This window comes from Saccopteryx bilineata, chromosome 3 (assembly GCF_036850765.1).
Source record: "Saccopteryx bilineata isolate mSacBil1 chromosome 3, mSacBil1_pri_phased_curated, whole genome shotgun sequence".
NCBI classification, from domain to species: domain Eukaryota; kingdom Metazoa; phylum Chordata; class Mammalia; order Chiroptera; family Emballonuridae; genus Saccopteryx; species Saccopteryx bilineata.
Window position 1 is genome coordinate 179,442,121 of NC_089492.1, and position 22,507 is coordinate 179,464,627.

At 41.6% G+C, this 22,507-nt stretch overlaps 1 protein-coding gene across 7 annotated transcripts in view; it reads left to right on the forward strand.

The window, feature by feature from the left end:
• ATXN1 (ataxin 1) overlaps window positions 1-22,507 on the forward strand; it is a 635,797-nt gene that overhangs the window by 153,347 nt on the left and 459,943 nt on the right. For 3 of the 7 annotated variants that reach the window (XM_066268325.1, XM_066268324.1, XM_066268329.1), the window contains exon 1: window positions 16,389-16,584. The exons of 1 other annotated variant lie outside the window; for it this stretch is intronic. The gene's annotated coding sequence lies outside the window, so the exon portion shown is untranslated. 3 more of the 7 variants (XM_066268323.1, XM_066268330.1, XM_066268331.1) reach the window with 3 other exon arrangements.

Below are 22,507 nucleotides of genomic sequence, written 5' to 3' on the forward strand. Positions count from 1 at the left end.
CTGTAGATCATGCCGGGTGGCTTGCACCTTCTGGGAGACCCTAGAGTCAATGTGCCCAGTGGACAGCTAAAGACCATGCCAGATTACAACCCTATCACCTCCACAAGTGATATACTCAAGGGGTGAACTCAATGAGTACCAAAACTCCACTGAAGTAAGCCCTGCTTTGTAAGGTCTACTCCCGCACAACAGCTCCTACGCTGTAGTCACAGCTGGTCCTTGTTGCCAATCAACCTAGGGGGTCAATACTTCTATGTAATGCCTATAGCAAACAAGTCTCAACTACAACAGGACAGGGCACACAGCCCACACAGGGGCACACCTGGGGTGCCCAGTTCAAGTGATGGGGGAGGCTATGCCACTGGGCACTACTGGACATTTTCTACACAAGGCCACTCTACCAAGTCCAGGAGACACAACAGCTGTACATAATACATAGAAACAAACATAGGAAAGCAACCAAAATGTGAAAGCAAAGAAACAAGTCCCAAATTAAAGAACAGAAGAAATCTCTAGAAAAAGAACTATAAGAAATGTAGGTAAGCAAACTTCCAGATACAGAGTTCAAAACAATGGTTATAAGGATGTTCAAGGAACTTAGTGAGAAATTCAACAGCATGAAAAAGAATATTGACACCATAAAAAAGAACCAATCAGAAATTAAGAATATACTAACTGAAATGAAGGATAACTTACAGGGAATCAGTAGTAGAGTAGATGAAGCTGAGAATCAAATGAGTGATTTGGAATATAGAAAAGCAAAAACACTCACAATCAGAAGAGCAAAAAGAAAAGCATCCAAAAAATAAAAAATAAAGATAGTTTAAGGAGCCTCTGGGACAACTTCAAGTGCACCAACATTTGCATCATGGAGGTGCCAGAAGGAGAAGAGAGAGAGCAAGGAATTGAGAACCTATATGAAAAAATAATGACAGAAAACTTTCCTACCTTGGTGAAGGAAGTAGACATACAAGTCCAGGGTGCACAGAGAGTCTCAAACAAGATGAATCCAAAGAGGCCAATACCAAGACACATCATAATTAAAATGCCAAATTTTAAAGACAAGAGAAAATCTTAAAAGCAGCAAGAAAAACACAGTCAGTTACCTAAAAAGGAGATCCCATAAGACTGTCAGCTGAATTCACAAGAGAAACTTGGCAGGCCAGAAATATTCAAAGTGATGAAAAGTAGGGATCTACAACCAAGATTATTCTACTCAGCAAAGCTATCATTTAGATGAGGGGTAGTCAACATTTTTATACCTACCGCCCATTTTTGTATCTCTGTTAGTAGTAAAATTTTCTAACCGCCCACTGGTTCTACAGTAATGGTGATTTATAAAATAGGGAAGTAACCTTACTTTATAAAATTTATAAAGCAGAGTTACAGCAAGTTAAAGCATATAATAATAATTACTTACCAAGTACTTTATGTCAGATTTTCACTAAGTTTGGCAGAATAAATCTTTATAAAACAACTTACTATAGTTAAATCTATCCTTTTATTTATACTTTGGTTGCTCTGCTACCACCAACCATGAAAGCTGGAATGCCCACTAGTGGGCACTAGGGACCAGGTTGACTACCACTGATTTAGATTCAAAGGACATATAAGAAGCTTCCAGACAAGAAAAAGCTAAAGGAGTTTACCACCAACCCTACATTACATGAAATGTTAAAAGCTCTTCTTTAGGAAGGGGAAAAAATATATGAACAATAAAATAGCCATAAATACATATCTATCAATGATTGAACCTAAAAAACAAAATAAACAAACAAGTAGAACAAAAACAGACTCATAGATACAGAGAACAATTTGACAGTTGCCAGATGGGAGAGGGGGTGGGGAGATGAGTGAGAAAAGTGAAGGAGTTAAGAAGTATAAATTGGTTTCTACAGAATAGTCATGGGGATGTAAAGTACAGCATAAGGAATATAGTCAATAATGTTCTAATAATTATGTATAATGTTTGATGCATATAAGAGTTATTGAGATGCTCATTTTGTAGGCTATATAATGTCTAATCACTGGGTTGTACCCTTGAAACCAACATAATATCGTATGTCAACTGTAATTAAAAAATAAAAAATAATATTAAAAAATTAGGAGAAAGAAGCCAGTCACAAAAAACCACATACTATATGATTCCATTTTTATAAAATGTCTAGATTAGGCAAATCTAGAGTTAGAAAGTAGATTAGTGGTTGACTAGGGCTGGGCATGCTAGTAAGTATGGTTTTCTTTTTGAAATGATAAAAATGTTTGAAAATTGATCACGGTGATGTTTGTACAATTCATAGAACACATTAAACCTATTGAATTGTACACTTAAAAAAAACAAAGTCCAAGCCCTGGCCGGCTGGCTCAATGGTAGAGCATCGGCCTGGCGTACAGAAGTCCCGGGTTCAATTCCCAGCCAGGGCACACAGGAGAAGCGCCCATCTGCTTCTCCACCCCTCCCCCTCTCCTTCCTCTCTGTCTCTCTTTCCCTCCGGCAGCCAAGGCTCCATTGGAGCAAAGTTGGCCTGGGCGCTGAGGGTGGCTCCATGGCCTCTGCCTCAGGCACTAGAATGGCTCTGATTGCAACAGAGCAATGCCCAGATAGGCAGAGCATCGCCCCCTGGTGGGCATGCCGGGTGGATACCAGTCAGGCGCATGCAGGAGTCTGTCTGACTGCCTCCTTGTTTCCAACTTCAGAAAAATAAAAAAACAAAAAACCCCACAAAGTCCAAGAAAGACTTGATGTAGAACTCTGGGCTGCCATATACAATATGTTTGTGAGGTTCCAGGACTTAGGATTCATAAGTAAATGGAAAGCACTCCTTTTTACCTTTGAGAGGTGTCATATGGATAGTGTCAACATTTAATATTTCTAACTAGAGCTCAGAAATTATTTGCAGTAGTGTTTCAAAATGTTATCAATGAGAGCTGACATGTGAGTGAATTTTCCTGCACTAAGAACTATAGCGAATGTCACATCGAGGAACTGTAAACTGAGAGCAAATCCACTCCATCCTACTATGAGCCCTTCCTGTTTTGTCAGCCAGCATGGTTTCCTAAATCTCAAATTGCAGCAGAACTGTTCTGCAATTCCATGGCTAGCTATTTCAGGAGCCTAACACAGCAGGACAAATGTACACAAGTCCACACAGTATGACAGAAGAATTAAAAATGTATTTACCATCTGTTGGTAGTTTCCTTGTGGGCTCTTTTCTTTTCCTCTCCTGCAGCCACAAATAGGGTCTTCTTACTTCCTTCTTCCTTCCATCTCAAAGAGCAGAGTTCTCTCTTTGCATCTTTGGAAATGCAGCCTTTTGATTGTTTCTTTGTTTTCCCTCCTTCAAATTTCTTAGGCTGTTTGATTCTGAAACTATTTTAGCTTCAAGGATCCTTTTCTTCAAAGAAAAATGGGAATGAGTCTGTGAAGAGGTTGTAGTGTTTCATACTTTTTGGGGGGCCAGGTTACTTTCAGATCTTATACTTCAGATGTGGTCACAGTGTACTCGGAAGTTCTAGGGTGGGACAAGAGAAGTCAGGCACAAGTTAACTGAAAGGCAGTTCAATCCTTATATTAGGCATGGGAATTTATGTTGGCCCTTTAACATCTACTTAGTTCTTTCTGTGTTGGGAATGTGCCAGGTGGGAGCCAAAATTTCAAATAAGAAAGGGTCCTTGGAATGTGACCATGGACTTCAAGTGAGAGTCATTTTCATCCATGTAGTAGCATGGGTAAAAAAAATCCTAAGCAGGAGTATAGTTTTGTTGGGTTGATCTGAAGTAATTCAGTTTATATAGGAATATTTAATTCTCAATAAGAATCACTACCTTTAATTATTGGGCTATATTTTTTATTCACTCAAAAATAAAATCTAATAGAGATTGGTATTAAAAATGATGCCTTACCAAAATGTCGTGATGCAGTGTTATGACTCTAACTAGCCTATTTCATTCAAGAAGAGCTTCTTAAAAATTCTCAGGCTGCAAAGATAAATAACTTTAGTTTTAGGTGATCTTGAACCTTTGGCTGGTCCTTTAAACACCAATCTCAGTTTAATCACCTAATAAATAGAGATCATGATCTTTAATCCACTATATCATTATGGGGGTTAGATGAGATGATGTGCAAAAACTTTTTCTTTCTTTCTTTTTTTTTTTTTTTAAAGAAAGAGACTGACAGGAAGGGAGAGAGATGAGAAGCATCGACTCATAGTTGTGGCACTTTGGCTGTTCATTGATTGTTTCATAAATGTGCTTGATGGGAGTGGGGGCTCCAGCCGAGCCAGTGACTTGCTTGAGCTCAAGCCAGTGAGTGGCCTTTGGGCTCAAGCCAGCAACTATACAATCATGTCTATGATTCCACACTCAAGCTGGTGAGCCCATATTCAGGCCAGCGACATGGGAGTTTCAAACCTGGATGCTCAGCATCCCAGGTCAACACTCTGTTCACTCCGCCACCACCTGGTCAGGCCATGTACAAAACTCTTATCATGTCACCTGGTATAGAATAAAGGCTTGATAAATGGTACTTTTAAAAAATTATTATTATTAATAGCTGTACTACTTTTTATTTTTCTCAAAACTCTTTCATACATTTTCTTCAATTCTGATATTGAATTGGATTTTCTTCTAATGAGATAATCACTGTGCTGGGGCTGATAAGTCTTTGCACACAGTAGGCCTTGAAAAACATTATTGATTCATTAATTCATTTAACAGTCGATAAATCTTTAGTGAGTGTCCATCATGTGCCAAGGACTGTTCTGGGGCTTGGGGTTTATCAGTCAATAAGAAAGACAAAAATCAGCCTTGGCCAGTTGGCTCAGTGGATATAGGGTCAGCTCGGCATGCAGACGTCACAGGTTTGATCCTGGTCAGGGCACACATGAGAAGCAACCATCTGCTTCTCTTCCCTCCCTCTCTCCTTTCTCTCTCTCTTCCTCTCTTACAACCAGTGGTCTCAAGCATCAGCCTCAGATGCTGAGGGTAGCTTGGTTATTTCGAGCATCAGCCCCAGATGAGGGTTGCCAGGTGGATCCTGGTTGGGGCACATGCAGGAGTTGGCCCATCTCCCTTCCTCTCGCTTGAAGAAAACACACACACACACACACACACACAACAACAACAACAACAACAAAGACAAAAATCTCTGCCCTTTTGACAATAAACAAACAGAGAGAGAAATAGCACATTTATGAAATAATAGAGCAGAGCAAGATGGATCAGGAAAGCTGGGGGTACAATTGTAAGTAGGGTAGTCACAGCAGTCTTCACGGGGAGGATTTTTTTTACTGAAAAAGCTGAGGGAATGAGCCATGGAGCTATTCAGTGAAAAGCACTCCGAGCAGAGGAACCAGCAAGCAGAAAGGCCCTGAGGCAGGAGTTCGCCTGGCATGTTCAGGGAACGGCTAAGAGGACAGGGGGCCTGGGCAGTGGGAGCAGGAAGAAGAGTGCTATGGGAGCTGGGGAGCTGAAACACTGAGGATATCCTGATTGTGTGGGGCTTTTAGGCCTGAGGAGGACCTTGACTTTGACTCTAAGTGTCATTGGATGCTCTAAGCAGAGTGTGGCATCACCTGACACAGACTATAGGTAATGGTATGGGCTGCTAATGGTGGATGCAGAGAGACAATATCGTGGTGAAGGATGACGGTGGTTTAGCTCCAAGGGTAGAAGCCCAAGTGGTGAGACATGATCAGATTCTGGATATATTTTGAATGTAGAGCCAGCTGAATTTTTGGAAAGCTTGGATGTGGGATGTGAAAGAAGGAGAGGAGTCAAGATGCTTTCTGGCCTAAATAGTCAGAAGGTTGGAGTAGCCATTTAGTAAGATTTGTGTGCAAGAACTGTATTATACATCTTGTGGTGCCTTTGAGAAAATAGCTACCTGGGGACTCTGGGCTGGAGGGCAAGACCTCCTTCTACCTGCTGGGGAAAACCTGAAACAAATGAGCTTCTAGTGTTTTTTGGAGCATGGGTGTCAGAAAGACTGAGGTTTCAATGAATGCTTTTATAATACTCCAATGAACAGTATTTCAAAAAAGCAGCTTTTTGGCTATATTTCTTCAATGCCAAACAATTAATTCAGTTTTTTAGTCTTTTCCTCACCTCTATCAGACAAACTGGAAAGCAAGTTAGAGGAAAGCTGCTGATGCCATCTGGCAACCAACAGAGGGAGCTGAGGAGGCTGGAGCAAGACCTTTGGTTGAGGCCCATGTGGGAGTCTAAGCTCAGACCTGTAGTAACTAACTTCTGTGCCTAATGCATCTAAGGTGATGGGAGGTGGTTCTAGAACTCTCTTGATAACTTTCCGATTCCACTGGCCCTTTTGTTTATTGGCATTGTTATGGGTAAAAGGCCAAACATACACCAGAACTGATGACCCTATGAGTGTCTGTGAAAGAAAGAGATAGGGCCATCTATATAAATAAAGAGAAGAAATAATACAACAGCCCTATAATCACAGATCTCTTAAAGAGGATATAATCGTTTCTTAGGAATGCTGTGTAACCTCAACCCAAGAGGCTTACCATGAGAAATTTATGCTCTCACAGTTCTGAAGGCTAGGAGTCCAAAACCAAGCGGTCAGCAAGACCTTGCTCTCTGAATGCATTATAGGGAGACCGATTCTTTGTCTCTTCTAGATTCTGGTGGCTTCTGGCAATTCTTGGTTCTCTTAGGCTGTGGCAGCATAATACCAATCTCTGTTCCCGTCTTCACAGGGCTTTCTTACCTGTGTTTCCTCTGTGTCTCTGTGTATTTTCCTCTTCCTATGAGGACAGCAGTCATACTGGATTTAGAGCCCACTCTAGTCCAGTAAGACCTCCTCTTCACTAATTACACCTTCAAAGACCCTATTTCACAGACACTGGTGTTAACATTTCGAGATATCTTTTATACGGAACATAATTCAAAGAACTGACCGGCGTGGGGAGTCACATATGTAGAACAATAAACAATTGTAAACTGAAGTCAAATGGGTTTGGGAGTAACAGGAAGTGTTCAGATAAGATACACCCACACTCAGGATACTCTCCATCTGTGCTTATGGCCCTGAATTTTTTTCTGTCAGACTTTCAAAAAAATATTGTATAAATAAAAAGAATAAGAAAATAGCACTGTCTGACTCATACATTGGGCAGAGCCACAAACTCTTGTGATAATCAGGAAAGCCTTCACAGAAGTGTTGATGCTTGAGCTAGATCTCAGATGATGAGCGTAAAATAGTCATGCAAAGAAAAGGTGGGGCAGGGAGGAGAAAGAGCCTCCCCTTTAGAAAGAAAGCATATACAAAAGTATGTGCACTCTTCACCTCCTTAAGTAGGCTGACAAGTCATTAAAGGCAAAGCCAATATTATCGACTTAGTCTATGTTATTCAGACACAGTATTAAAATAATGAAGGGACAAAATGTTTCTGGTTTTAATGAATGCACAAATAAACACACGATAACCTGGAAGAACACTAGGATACACAGGGAAGAGTTAATTATTGCACAGATTTGCCAAAGCACAAATATGGAAACCCTACCCTCAGCCAGATCCAGAGAAATCAAAGGGTTGAATGTGGTATAAATTCCTCTGCCCTGATTGCACAAGGAGATCTGCCAACATTTTTTCACTGATAGATTTCTTTGTGTACACTGAACTGGGTTCTTGAAAACCTGATCATGAACTGAGATATGCGATTCTGAATCACCACGGTGATCTAGGAAAATTAACTCCTTGGTGATCTAGGAAAATTAACTCCTTGCTGATCTTCCCGATAAGCACCCAAGTGTGTTGCCTCTGAGATCTGCATCAGGATCTGGCTATCATAGAGCAACTCCCCTTTTTTGGCATAAGAATGTACAGGATGCCAGTAAATTTCGCACTGGGTCATCTAAGTCTCTTTAAATGTATGATGATTCATTGCTGGGGGTGGGGGAGAGAGGACAGTGAAGGGGAAGGAAGTGCAGAGCAGAGAGGCGGAGAGTAGTAATTATGAAATTGACTGTGTGAAAACCTAGCTCTGGAAGTAACAGGGTCACATGTTCTTACTATTGGTATTTAAGCTACAACTTTTAAACCAAAGGTAGGGGGAGGGGGGAAACAGATTATGCAACTTGATTGGCTTTCAGAGAAGCATCAGATGCCTCCCACGTTTATTAGAATCACAATGTATTAATTTCTTTTTATAGCTGACAAAAAAAGAGAAAAAACTCTCCATTGACAGTAAACAGAATAAAAATTTGGCTGTAGTGGTATAAGTGAACAATTTGACTTCTTCTATTTAATTTACTAGCATTCTGGCTGACAGGATCTTCCATTCTATACATTCATTTTGTACTTAAAAAGGGATTGTTTGTAATTCACTGTTGAAGTCTGAGTGCTACTATTCTGCTCTGTCAGAAAGCATCTGTGGCAGTAGTTACCCTTCCACGGCCCCGTACCCCAGCACAAAGCAAGTCAGTCCTGAGGGCCCCCCAAGTCCCAAAGCAGTTACATTTGGAAGGGACTGATGAAAAGGGGTTCTGCAAATATCAAACGCCTGACAGCCCTCACTGAAATCATGACATGGGCAGTTTCCTTGGTTATCTATGTCAAAAAGCAAAGTTAGCCAATGTAGTTTTCACTAACTCTTCTTTGGAGTAAATAATAGTTTTCTTAAACCCTGACCTCCACTTGGGTCAGGCTCTCCAGGCTAATATTGGCTCAAGAAAAATAAAGTGAGAGCTTATAGCTATGTGTACTCATGGTTCAATGTCATGAAGTTAGAATAACAAAGACCTTCACTTTCCTCCTGTAACAATGTGATATTTATTTTCTTAGCCTGTTGCTGCCCGTGATCTTATTTGAAGGTATCTTAAGCTTTATGTACAACCCATTAATTGCCACTATCTTAGGTTCAAACAGTGGTGGCTTTGGGCTTTGATGTTAATTTGGAAAACGTATTTCTTTTGAGGAAACCAAATGCCAAGTTGTTAATAAAACGCTTTTAATAGATTTCCAAATGCTCTTGGCCAATGCCACGCAAAATTCATCTCACTCATTCTAAGCCTTAAAATGTCCATTTTCTTTTCATGTAAGAAAAGTTATGTTCTTTAGATAATTAAAACCATAAATTCTAATATTTCATAGGTCATTGCATTACATTCAATTTCGGTCACAGTTACATTGATGAAAATTTATCTAGGTTTTGCTTGTGAAATAAATAATAGTTAAAAATTATCTCATTTCCTTTTGGCGTGTCCTATTGTACTAAATATATTGGAAAGTGTTTTAAAAAAACCAGATTTCCTTTGGTGGCCTTGATTTGTTTTCTACTTAAACAGCAATTATAAAATTTTCATTATTAATGCCCAAAGCCATCTGTCACAAGAAGGTACCAACCTCAAACCATTCAGCCTCAAGCAGCAAAGCCAGCTATTAGTCTAGAGTGCTTGTGCTTTCTAAAACAGAGCATAAATTTTCCATCAGCTTCCCAGGATGGCAAAGTACCTGAGATCCCCGTAAAAGACTGAGTCACAGGAGAGCCTAACCAATGTTCATTTTGCTGGCCCATTTTAGTTCTACCAGTGAGATGATGCTTCATTGACAGATACCTCCCTCCTAGGGACTGTTTTAACAAAGACCAAGGTCCATGCCACACACTGCAAGGGGGAAACCTGAGAAAGCTAGAAAAGTAACTAAGTTACTTACTATACTATAGCAGAGAGCTGCACTAGGATCTCCAGTTGTGGGTTATTAGGACTAATTCCTGTACCTCCCAAGCCTCATTGTCTACACCAGTGATGTCTATTATATTAGAAGTATAATATGCAACTCTTCCATATATGGGATGTTAAATTTTATAGTAGCCACATTTAAGAGGTAAAAAGAGCCTGACCAGTGGTGGCACAGTGGATAGAGAGTTGACTTGGGATGCTGAGGTCCCAGGTTCGAAACTCTGAGGTTGCCAGCTTGAGCACAGGCTCATCTGGCTTAGGTGCAGGCTCTCTTGCTTGAGTGTGGGGTCATCAACATGACCCCATGGTTGCTGGCTTGAGCCCAGCTGGCTGGTTGAGCACGGGGTCACTGGCTTGGCTGGAGCGGCCTGATCAAGGCACGTATGAGAAGCAATCAATGAGCAACTAAAGTGCCACAAGTGTCTTGTAAAAAAAAAAAAAAAGTAAAAGGAAACAGGTAAAATTAATTTTAACAATATATTTTATTGAACCTACGATATGCAGAATATTTTCATCCCAATATGCAATCAATATAAAAATTATTGAGGTACATATACATGTGTATATGTGTCTGTATGCATAAGTATTTTAAAATCTGAAGTATGTTTTACACTTACAACTCATCTCAATTTGGACTAACTGCATTTCAAGTACTTAACAACTACAGTGGGCAGAGCAGGCCTACACTAAGGCATTGTTTTTATTTTTAATTGTAGACAGACTTCTACTTAATATTTCCCAGCCTGACCTGAGGTGGTGTATGGGATAAAGCATCAACCTGGAACGCTGAGGTCACCGGTTTGAAATCCTGGGCTTGCCCAGTCAGGGCATATAGGAGAAGCAACTACTACAAGTTGATGCTTCCCACTCCTACTCACACCCCATTTCTCTCTCTCTCCTGTCTCTAAAATCAATAAATAAAATCTTAAAAATAAAATAAAATAAAATTGCCCAATGTGTACTGTTCAATCATAAACTGTTGGCAGATATTTTAATATAGCAATTTAAAATTCACTCTGTTTTACTGGGTATATCATTTCCATTACCCAGAAGCCTGTCCTGCCACAGTTTGGTGGAAGGTCAAGAAAGATGATTCAGAAGCATGCCCTTTAAGAGTCCTTGTGCCATGCACGGAGCCCAGTTACTTACTTTGGGTGTGGTGAGCTGACCTCACAGTCTATTGTGTGAGTGGTTTTCACTTTTGTTTTTAGTTTATTTTACTTTTTTTGGTCTCTCCAGCTTCATTTTGGAGTGTACTAAGGAAAGTACATTTGTTTTGCAAGCATGCTATGATTTGCTCAGACTTTTAAATGACATATGTAGGATAACACCCTCCTTATTATAGCATAGTTAAAGGTCTGTCAGTAGTATTTCCATTAAAAATTCAAGCTTTCCGGGATTTATTACACAGCCATAACAAATTGCTGCAGACAGAAACTTGGCAAATCCTACTTTCACATAGAAGGAAATTCTTTTCAACAATTTTTATAAAAGATAATAAATAAATGTTTACCACTAAACTTACGCATGAGAACTTTTTCTTTTTGGATAGGAAAGGCATTCAAATCAAATACATGTCATAGCTTTACATTCTGTTTGTTTTATAAATTTGAAATATTGATATTAGTTTGTAAGTCAAGTTTTAATAGTCAAGAAAGATGATTCAGATAATTGTCTTCCCACCTCCCCACATTTTAATGATTTTAGTATTTGATTCTCATATTCAGAAATCTGATTGATATTATGATTTGGAGAGGTGTTGGGTCAAGTAACAGTGAACCTTTCCCTTTTTATCATGGTAAAAATAAATGTTTTTCAAAAGATAAGATTTATTTTGCTATAAATTCCTTTTAGACCAGGGGTAGTCAACCTTTTTATACCTACCGCCCACTTTCGTATCTCTGTTAGTAGTAAAATTTTCTAACCGCCCACTGGTTCCACAGTAATGGTGATTTATAAAGTAGGGAAGTAACTTTACTTTATAAAATTTATAAAGTAGAGATACAGCAAGTTAAAGCATATGATAATAATTACCAAGTACTTTATGTCGGATTTTCACTGTTTCGCAGAATAAATATAAATAATCTTTATAAATAATCTTTATAAAACAACTTACTATAGTTAAATCTATCTTTTTATTTATATAATATACTTTGGTTGCTCCACTACCACCCACCATGAAAGCTGGAACACCCACTAGTGGGCAGTAGGGACCAGGTTGACTACCACTGTTTTAGACAAAGATGTCTTACTCATCTTTATATTCTCAAGACCTAGTTATTGTAGATGCATAATAAATGCTGCAAATAAGTAAAAAAATATGTACATAAAATTATAAAGGTTGTTGATTAAATGATAAATACATAAAGAGAAAATTGAAAATTAAGACATAGTCTCTATTCATAAGACTCTTACATAAATACTCACTTATTAAATATTCACCATCTAGTAACTTTGAAAAACCTTTAAAACTGTAAAGAACATGCTGCCAGCTCTTTAACCTCTATGATTTCCCTCCTCTCTGAACACCTCTTTGGAATATTCTAACAATTAAATGTCCCAGTGCTATGAAAGCGTAAGCCAGTTCCAAACTTTTCTTAAGGCTTAGCTTTCCCATGACTTATCCACCTCATAGGAGTGTTTGAAGATGTCATACAGAAGGCTGTGAAAAGTGTAAATTGCTACATAGATATAATTGAAATATAAGTCCTCACCACTGCAAATATTAAAGGTAAAACCCTAAAATTACTGTGAAATTAAATGATAAAAAATGTACTCTTTCACCAACATATTTAAATCCAAATAAATTTATCAGACATAGTGTCAAATTAATTGACCCCAACATTTTAAAATAAATAGGAGTTATTTTTAGAGTTGCCTTTTTTTGTATGTTATCTTTGTTTTTCCCAATTTTATTGAGAAATAATTGACATACATCACTCTATCAATTTAAATCAAACAGCACAATAGTTTGATTTAAACTATGTGGTGATTGTGCTATTTTTATTTTTGACTGAAGAAAAGTTAGGGCATCTTTTCCAAGTATGATGTTTGAGGTTCATTTTCTTTCAAGAATTCAAGCCTAGCCTGACCTGTGGTGGCGCAGTGGATAAAGCGTCGACCTGGAAATGCTGAGGTCGCCGGTTCAAAACCCTGGGCTTGCCTGGTCAAAGCACATATGGGAGTTGATGCTTCCAGCTCCTCCCCCCCTTCTCTCTCTCTGTCTCTCCCTCTCCTCTCTAAAATGAATGAATGAATAAATAAATAAATAAATAAATAAATAAATAAATAAAAAGAATTCAAGCCTAAAACTTCAAATAAGTCATTTATATTTTATTTAACTTCCAATCTGTTCAATATTTAGTTGATATAACCTGGTAAGCTATTTGTGTTTGCTTGCTTCTGAACTATGTAAGAGGCTACTTCCAGTGAAAACATGCTACAATTTAAAATCCCGTATGATTTGGATGGCCTGCACACTTGTTTTATTAAGTACTCTTGTGCTCCCTCTGCTGCCATAAAGAAAATCTTCACATTCAAGACCCCAGTACATTTCTGAGTGTTCTCTTAGTAATGATGATGTAGATTGGTATATAAATCACAGCTCTCCTGAAATGCAGTACTATTTAACCAAAGCATAAAATGTAACAATTTTTCATTCAAAAGTACAAATTAATAAAAGAGGAGGGGATAAAAAAGGAATAAATAAAGGAATTAAGTTCTGCATCAGTGGCCAAATTCATGTAGACAGAGCCCTTATAGTATAGACAGCATTCTTTACATCAGTTTGCTTAGGAATTACCCAGGGGCTGTTTAAGAGATAGATTCTGATTCAGTAGGTCTGGGCTGGAATGTTCATTCTGATTGTTTAAGAAGCACCCAATTGCTGCTCCTGTTCTGAAGCCACTTTTAGAAGCAAGATGTAATGATACAATATATACTTGAAAGCCCATTTTCAACCTTGGAAAATGGATACTACCAAAACAGTGAAATAGCTTATGTCTATGTCCCTTATGTGGATGAAATTATTTTTTCCTGGTGTTTGTTTACTCATGGAGTAAGGCTCAGCAGGCCTCCTTTCTCAATTTCCTATATTTCAATGTTTGACTTATGCTTGTACCGATACAGTATCAGGTTTATGAATAAGACTACATATTTGCCTACTGACTTGACAGCTCTGTTCTTCTTTCATTGAGCTTTTATTTGCATGAGTGCTGGTTTAAAGAATTAGTACCAGTCATTTGTGATTCTAAGTTTACTATTTTGCCATCTGAAAATAAAACATTTCAGTGCTAAAAGTAATGAAACTGTATCACAAGTATTATTATGTTTATGTTGTTTGGACCTGCAGGAAGAAATAGTTACATATTTTAATGGCAGTTTATAGCTTTAATCTTAATGGCTAAGAACAAAAATGGCACATTTTATTGTTTATACTGCTTGGTAATATACATATTTAGCTTCCATGAGGAAATATAAAAATTAATTGACTAACTAATCTGAATTGTTTTAATTTGTGCCAATGCAATAATTAAAATATTAGTTCTTTTGTTTTTTTTTACCCAAAATTTTCTAAATGTAGAATGTCTAAAAATAGAGTGAAGGTGGATTGGACAGTCTGCAGATTAGGAGTTGGGATAAAAACATCTCAGTTAAGCCAAAAACATGGCAACCAATATTTTGTTATAAAAATATTTTTAGATGAGTTCAGTTTTCATGAAAACTGTCTGAAATGGAAATGAATAGCAGAAGCTCTCTGTTTATTCACAGGCCAGTAATAATAATACCTGCAGCACAAAACATACTTTTCCGTGCAGAGGCAACAGCTTCTGCTCCTTTCAGAAGCCTGCTCTGCAAAGTTGGGGGAAGAAAGATTACCCGGTTATATCGGAGGTATTAACCTTCACCTTGATAATGCTTGTCAAGCAACACAACTCCAGGAAGAGCCTTTTCAGAAAACTGATTTTAACTGTCCACTAGAGGCTGTAATGAGATCAACAATGTCACTTTGGACCAACCCTGGTTTTAAACTGTAACAATCACGGATTTTTAAATGAAAAAAAAAAAAAAAGTGTAGAACCGAGTAAGCATGAACAGTAGTTCTATTTAAATAGCCATGTATGTAAATAGTATTTCAAAATGTGAGAGAAAATATTTCCGGGGCTCTACACCTTCCTAGTTAGTATGCTTATTTTTATTTCTGCATCACGTTGGTTCTACAAAACACTTGTTTAAAAGCTGACACATTTCTCTTGGTGGTTCTGTATCCTGCTTCGGTTGGTGACTAACCGTTAGGTCATAAGTAAACTCAGCCAAAACGTTTCTCAAATACAGCTACAGTCAATAGTGGTGGCTTCCAGAGAGAAACTTACTTGGAGGGATTGTTTCTAGACACTTGGTTCTAAGCACCTGATGGAGGTCAAATGCTGCCCCGACACCTACTGGTCTTCCAGAATTATCTGCAGTAAGGGGAACGCCACGCTAAGCTTCCTTTACCACGGATGTGCCTTCTTCCTCCAGGTGCCACAAAGGCGAGCAAAGTTCACCCCTGAGAAGAAGGTTCATTCCCACGGAGGTAACACCAGGCGCTGATACATGCGGAGGGGCGGGTGGTGAGTAGAGAACTGCACTTAAAAATTGAGTCCAGAGGAAGTTCTTCAGCGTGGATTCACCGAGAACTGCCATTTGATGCTCGGTTTGCTTTCTCTATCTCCTACACTGGTTACCTCATTTCCGATTAAATTAATGATCCCGAATTAGCTGCAGGAGTAGTACGCGGATCGTCTGCCAGGGCTAAAGCTAGGTAGTTCCATACCCACAGCAGATTTCCGGACCTGCAGAAGAGAAACGAAGGCAGGGAGGTCACCAGCTTTCCCAGGCAGTAGAGGTAAGGGTGCTCGTGCAGTCGTGGGGGCCCTTAAAACTTTCTAGACTTTCACGCAAAGGCACTTCCCACAGCCCGGCAGTCTGGGTTCCGGAATGGCAAAGCTAAACCCGTGTAAGGGTGACCGTGTATGACGATCGCAGTCAGCTCTCTCGGACACTTCTCAGCACGCTCGGAACCGAAGGCACGTAGGGATCAGCATTGGCCCGCCTACCCTCCTAGGATACTTCACTGGTTCCGAGCCGGAGAGTGCTCCAGGGTGCCCTGGTTGCACCCCGCTGTCGCTCTGTCCCCTCCAACTAGATGCAGGGACCTGGGGAGGCGCGCGAGGACCGGCCGGTCACCGCTACAATTACCTCATCGCCTCAGCTCCCCGCCCCTTTCCCAAACCTGGAAGAATTGTCCCCTCCAGCCCGTGTCTCCCCTCCCGCAATCCGCCCCACGATTCCTAGTCAGTCTTGGGGGAACGCGCCCGCTTCCCCGAGGGCCGCGCGCACAGAAGGGTTAAGGGCGCCGGCCCGCCGCTCGCCCTGCGCTCGCGGTGCTCCATGCCGCTCTCCCCGCCGCCCGCCGGAGGGTGCCCCCTCCCTCTCCTCGGATCCTTGAGCTTCCGCGGCTGCAGCCAACTGCTCCATATTTGGCTTCTATTACACATTTACATACTGGAGCTAGCGAGCGCGAGAGAACGCGAGGGAGGGAGGGCGAAGGGAGGAGGGAGGAGGGAGGAGGGAGGGGAGGGGAAGAGAGTGGGGGGGGAGGAGGGGGAGGGGGAGGAGGAGGAGGAGGAGGAGGAGGAGGAGGAGGAGGAGAAGAGAGCAGAGTATACCGCAGACATCATTTCTACTACAGTGGCGGAGCCGTACAGGACCTGTTTCACTGCAGGGGGATCCAAAACAAGCCCCTTGGAGCAGCAGCCAGAGCTACAGCCGCCGCAAGACACTGTTCTCTCCTTCTGCCCCCCCTTCCCCACGCCACCCCAGATCCATTTACACTTTACAGTAAGTGGCGATTTTTTTTCTCCTCTGATCTGTCTCTCCCCTCCCCCATTCCCTTTTCCCCTGATTTAGATTAAGATTCCCCCTACCCTCGCTCTCTTGAGTGGGCCAAAACAACAACCAGGAAACAAACCCCAAACCCCAATCGGCAGCACGGAAAACAGCTTGAAGAGGAGCGAAGGAAATTGACGCGGCGTGATGTGTTGTTTGTGTTGTGTGTATGTGTGTGTGTGTGTGTGTGTACATACAATTTTCCCCGGCTTCAGCTTTCTGGGCCGACACTCCACTCTGAGCGCTGGGATGGCCGGCAGGGGGAATGCGGGGGATCGGGTGGGCGTCCGCCGGCGAGGGGGCGCGCCCGGGCTAGGGGCGCGGGCGGGGAGAGCGGCGGCAGCGCCCGACTCGGGCGGCTGCTAGTCTGGCCCCGAATACGGAGAGTCATGTCCTCCTCCCTGGAGGTGGAGTAAAGGGAGGCGGCAGCGGCCGGGGTCGCGCTAACCCCCTCCTCCTGCCGCCCCCTTCTCACCCTTCTTCCCAATGAGGGTGGTGGGAGCGAGCGGGTCTGGAGAAGGGGTAGGCTGTCCTGCTGGTGCCGCTCGGCCTTGGCGCCCCAGGGCGAGGGTTTCCCCGCGAAGGCCGGCTTCGCCGGGGGTGCGGTTGTGGACCGGGAGGGGTCAGCGCCGGCGGCGGAGCAGGGACTCTGCGCGCGACCTGGCGCAAGCGGTGGAGCGCGCGGGGTTGCGGGTGCTGGGAGCGCGGCCGGAGTGGCGGCGGCGGCCCTGCCGATACAGTCGCTTCCCGATCCTGTACAGTCGCCGCGTCTCCTGGAGCTGGGAGCGTGTGAGCGCCCCATCCCGGGCCAGCGCCCCCGCCTGCGCCGGCGGCAGGAGCAGTGGAGCGGCGGCAGGCGCTGCCTTGCCCGCGCCGGGAGTGAAAGGCTGCGCGGCTGCAGGGAGGGTGAATGAAGCCAGGAGGAGGGGAAGGAAGAAGAGGCGGCGGTGGAGGCGCTGCGGGGATTGGGATGAGCCCTGGCTCCCCGCTGCTAGTTCTCCCGAGCCCAGCCGGGGACACTGCCACTCCCGCGGCCGCTGCCGCCACCTACGTGGTCCCCGCGCAGCAGGCAGGGCGGCCCCGCAGGGGGCAGGGAAGGGACCGGACGGGCGGAGCAAGAGGTGAGGCGGCGGTGGCGGAGCGCGGCGGGAGTGTGAGTGAGCGCGCGTGTGAGTGCGTGTGTGCGCGCGCGCGGGGCCTGGGGGTTGGCAGGGGCCGTCGCGGTGGGGAGGGGGTCCTCTGAGGACAGTTGGCTGACTCTGCAGCGCCGGATCCCTTCTTGGTCCCCCGCCCTCAGGCCACCAGCCTAAACTCCGTGGCTTGTGCTTTCATTTTATTTCAGACCACGTAGGGGGCTGACTGGAAGCGCTGAAACAATACAGGTTTTCTAGGGAGATTGAGCAAGAACCTTGGTTGGGGGTGGAAGTTGGGTGGTAGTGGAGATCCTGCCAGAAAACAAAACAAAACAAAACAAAACACAAATATTTCTGAAGTCTGGGGTTCTGTTCAGTCCCGTAGTGGCTCTGTTTTGTTTTGGTTTCTTGGTATATAATCCTACAGATAAGAGGGTAATATAAGTACTTGGGAAGATTGGGAAATTGCTAACGAGTAGTAAGGGCAAAAAAAATAAATAAATCGGAAGCTGGTTATATAATGCGCGATGTGGCTAACGAGAACAGCAAGCTATTTTTATTTTGTTTACCGTATGCTATGCTGTAGGGACTCCTCCAAACTGGTTCTGTCCTCGAAGAGATTCTTAGTTTCCCTGTGAGATCCACAGGATACAATTAGCAAAATTAGAAGACCCTATTACATCCACAGAATCAAAACTAATGCCTTAGAGTAGCATATTCCCTGCTCATCCTGTCTTGCATGCACGGGAATGTGTGTATGCAAATAAGTTCTTTGGCAACCGAGTAGTCACAGCTCAATGACATTTGTGTTTTATAATGCAGGCTGTTCTTAATATTTAAACATCGTTACATATCGCACACAGCAGAGGGTAGTTACTTGGTGGTTATTTTTAGACGCAGCTAGTTACTTTTCAACAGTGTTAGCTAAGCCATTTCTGTTTGGTTTTCTGAGGGGCCCTGCATGCAGTTCCTAGAAACCCCTGTTACAAATCCCATCTTGTAGTTTATTTGGTGGGGGAAGGAAGTTTGATACTTGAGTTTTTTTGTTTTTTTTTTTGTTTGTTTGTTTGTTTGTGTTTTTTTTTGACTGAAGAGTATGCCTAGGGAAACCACCAGAGGAGGATGAGAAAATCCTGCCCATGAACTCTTGGAAAGGGATTACACCATAATGGCTAATGTGGCATTAAATCTTCTCTGACTGCCCTCTAACTGTACATGCATCAGTCAGTATTTTAACAGTTCCACAAGACAAATGGGCTTAAACACCCCCCTCTACATAAAGCAGAGGTTGAAGTCTCCCTGAATCTCCTGCCTGCCTATCTTTCTCCTCTTATAGATAAGGTCAGTGGTGTAGGTTTTCAGTGCACTTACTCCAACCCTGATCACTCATGTAATTAGATCAGGCTGCCATGGCAACAGGCAGTGTTCCTTGTCCATTAAGGTGGGTTTGTTTGTGCCTGGACTGCTCCAAGTGTTTTATGCACAGTATTTGTGCCGCCAAAGCCAGACTAGAGACTACGCTATTTCAATTCCCTCTTCTTTCAGTTATTTGGCGGGGAGATACTGAATGAGGCTTCTCCATACTCTTATAAAGGAGACCAACAAGCTGTTCTTATTGGGTGCAGTATGTAAGTGCCTCTCCCCAGACAGTGAAGGAGCCTGACAATCCTGCTGGTGTTTCTTGTGAACAGATCAACAAGTATTTGGTACTTGTTAGAAACCTTTCAGAGCAGACTAAAGCAACATTTCTTTAGCCGTCTGGTGCCATTGGCCATGCAGGCACTTAACCCCTTCAAGTATGAAAGGGCTCATCCTTTGTAACCTAACTCGCCAGTAGTCACGGCTGGTTTTCTACAGGGTTTATTCTCTGGAAGTAATTTTTTTGGGAAGGATATCCCCATTTTCACATTTTAAAACTTTATAGCTATCATAATAGCAAAACAGTAGGAATCCATTCTGAATGCATTCCTGCTTCATTTGGATCTTTTGGTCATGATCTTTGTATGTGTGGTAGTAAGTTAAAAGGTTTTGCCTCAGGAAAGAGATGATATGGGCCTGTAGCTCATAGACTTAAAATGTGTGGCGCTTTTGCACTATAAAAAACTTCTGCTCTGGCCCTGGCCGGTTGGCTCAGTGGTAGAGCGTCGGCCTGGCGTGCAGAAGTACCTGATTCGATTCCCGGCCAGGGCACACAGGAGAAGCGCCCATCTGCTTCTCCACCCCTCCCCCTCTCCTTCCTCTCTGTCTCTCTCTTCCCCTCCCGCAGCCAAGGCTCCATTGAAGCAAAGATGGCCCAGGCGCTGGGGATGGCTCCTTGGCCTCTGCCCCAGGCTAGAGTGGCTCTGGTCTCAACAGAGCGACGCCCCCTGGTGGGCAGAGCGTTGCCCCCTGGTGGGCGTGCCGGGTGGATCCCGGTCAGCGCATGCGAGAGTCTGTCTGTCTCTCCCCGTTTCCAGCTTCAGAAAAATACAAAATAAAAAAATAAAAAAAAAACTTCTGCTCTATTTTGGGATATAATTTAATGAGCATTTAATAATTTAGAGAGCAGCAGCCTACTCTTTGCATTAGGGCACCACCTTACTAAGCCTGTTAAGAAAAGAAAAGCACTGTTACAAAAAAAAGTAGCTTTAGTTGTGGAAGCTCTGTTGCTTTATCCAAATAAAGGGAAGTATTTTAGTAACCCTGATATTTGAAAGTAAAAATAATTGAGAATAATCATGCCTTGATTTAATTGTGACCCTGCGAGTGTACAGTTTTACAACCCCCTAGCTAAATTGGTAAATCCTTTTTTTCCTTTGGGGCTAGGATTGAAAGAGCTACTTACTTGGGGGTGGGAGGTGAGGTTAAAAGTTTCTTCTAGTAAGTTTATGTGGTTGGTAACTGGATTGTGCCCTGCTCAGAACAAGCATTGCTGTGGTTAAAACAAGCTATTATTATGATTCCTAAGAGTTAAACAGATGGAAAATAAGGATATAAAGTAAGGTACAGAAGTGTACATTTTACACAGCACTTAGGAGGGCCTGGATGATATATTGCATCTTACAGAAAATAATTTTTACTTACACTAAAACGTGAACATATATTGTTGATGTTGAGTGCAAATTCTCGCTAAAATAAGGATGAAAAACATACTTGGTTGGGAAATGTGAAAGTTAATGTTTTCGTCTCTGGATTTTGTTTTAAGAGGGTTTGGTAAACAGAAATGATACCTTATCAGCAATATTATAAATTGGCATTAGGGCTTTTGAATTCTTTTACTCTTAGGGAAAGGTTCAAGAAGAACTCCTAGCTATAAGATTATAGGCCAGATGCCTGTAGATGGCTCTGCATTGCAACATACCTTAGTCTTCTGGGAGTCCTAGGAAAGTTCAGCCTTAAGAGATTATTAAAATGTTAGTGAACACATTTCTGTGACTCCTGTTGTTGTCATTACAGAGTTTAAGGACTCACATTCCTTTTGTATAATGTGCTTTTATTTTTTTTTCCGTTCTGAAATGTCAAGTGGATTTTCCTTTGGTGCTTACCTTCAATGGCCATTTCTGATGACTAACACATTGTGAGACCAGCTCCTTTTGTGTCCTCTTAGACGTTGGTCAATAAACATATTACTAAGACCCTGAAATTAGGCAAATGTAGAAGTGGATGTTAATTCTTCAAACTGTAGTTGCCTGAAAGTAATACGTAGGTACTGAAGAGCTTAAATACTTGGATATGTAACATGACTAGTGCAGCAAGACAGAATATCAGTTTTAGGGGGGAGATAGATCATTTTATTTCCAGTCCTTTATGTTTTCAGAAAAACTCAATAATTTGAATGCCTGGCTTCTGTAAGAGATTTAGATGTGTGTAGTTTAGTTGTTTTAAAGAACAGACTTAGTACTGGTCATACTTCCAAAGTTATCAGAAGCAGGCCTTCCTTATTTTGTTAAAAACATTGACAAAACAAATTATCAAAATCCCAATAGAATAATTACTGTTCTAGGGCATTACATAAAGGACTACCTTTTTAATTTTTTTTTATTTTAAGAATGAGGCTAGAACTGGAAAGCAATTGAAATTATGCTGCTCAAATTTTAGATTCATTAAATTCAGTTTAATAAAATACTCATTCAAAAAATTTTTAAGAGATGATATTATAATGAGTATACCGAGTGCTAGTTTGAAAGACTATTTTTAAATGTTGGCTGAAAGAGTTGTAATTGGATCAAGGTTTTAAAAATAAATATAAATGCTTAAAATTACAGGAGTAATAAAAAGATGTGTGTAGCCCTGGTCCATTGCTTAGCTGGTTAGAGCATTGTCCCAGTACAACAGGTTGTGGGTTTGATCTTTGCTCCCGGCACATACAAGAATCAACCAATGGGCCCTGGCAATTTAGCTCAGTACATTAAAGCATACTCTTGAAACAATATTGCAGGTTTGATCCCAAGTCAGGGCACATAACGGGAAGCACAATGAACGCATGACTAAGTGGAACAACAAATGAGTGCTTTTCTCTCTCTCTCTTCCCCCTTTCCTTTCTCTATTTCTCTAAAATAAGTCAATAAAAAAAAATCAACCAATGAATGTGTAAGTAGAATAACTAATTAATGTTTTTCTCTCTCTCCCTTTCTAAAACGAATTTAAAAAGAACAAGGTAAATCTTTATTTGTGAAGATAATTAAAATTTTCTATTTCATAATTTATATATTTTTGTCTTTGTCAGTGTATGTTTTTTTTTATTTTTTATTTTTTTTTGTATT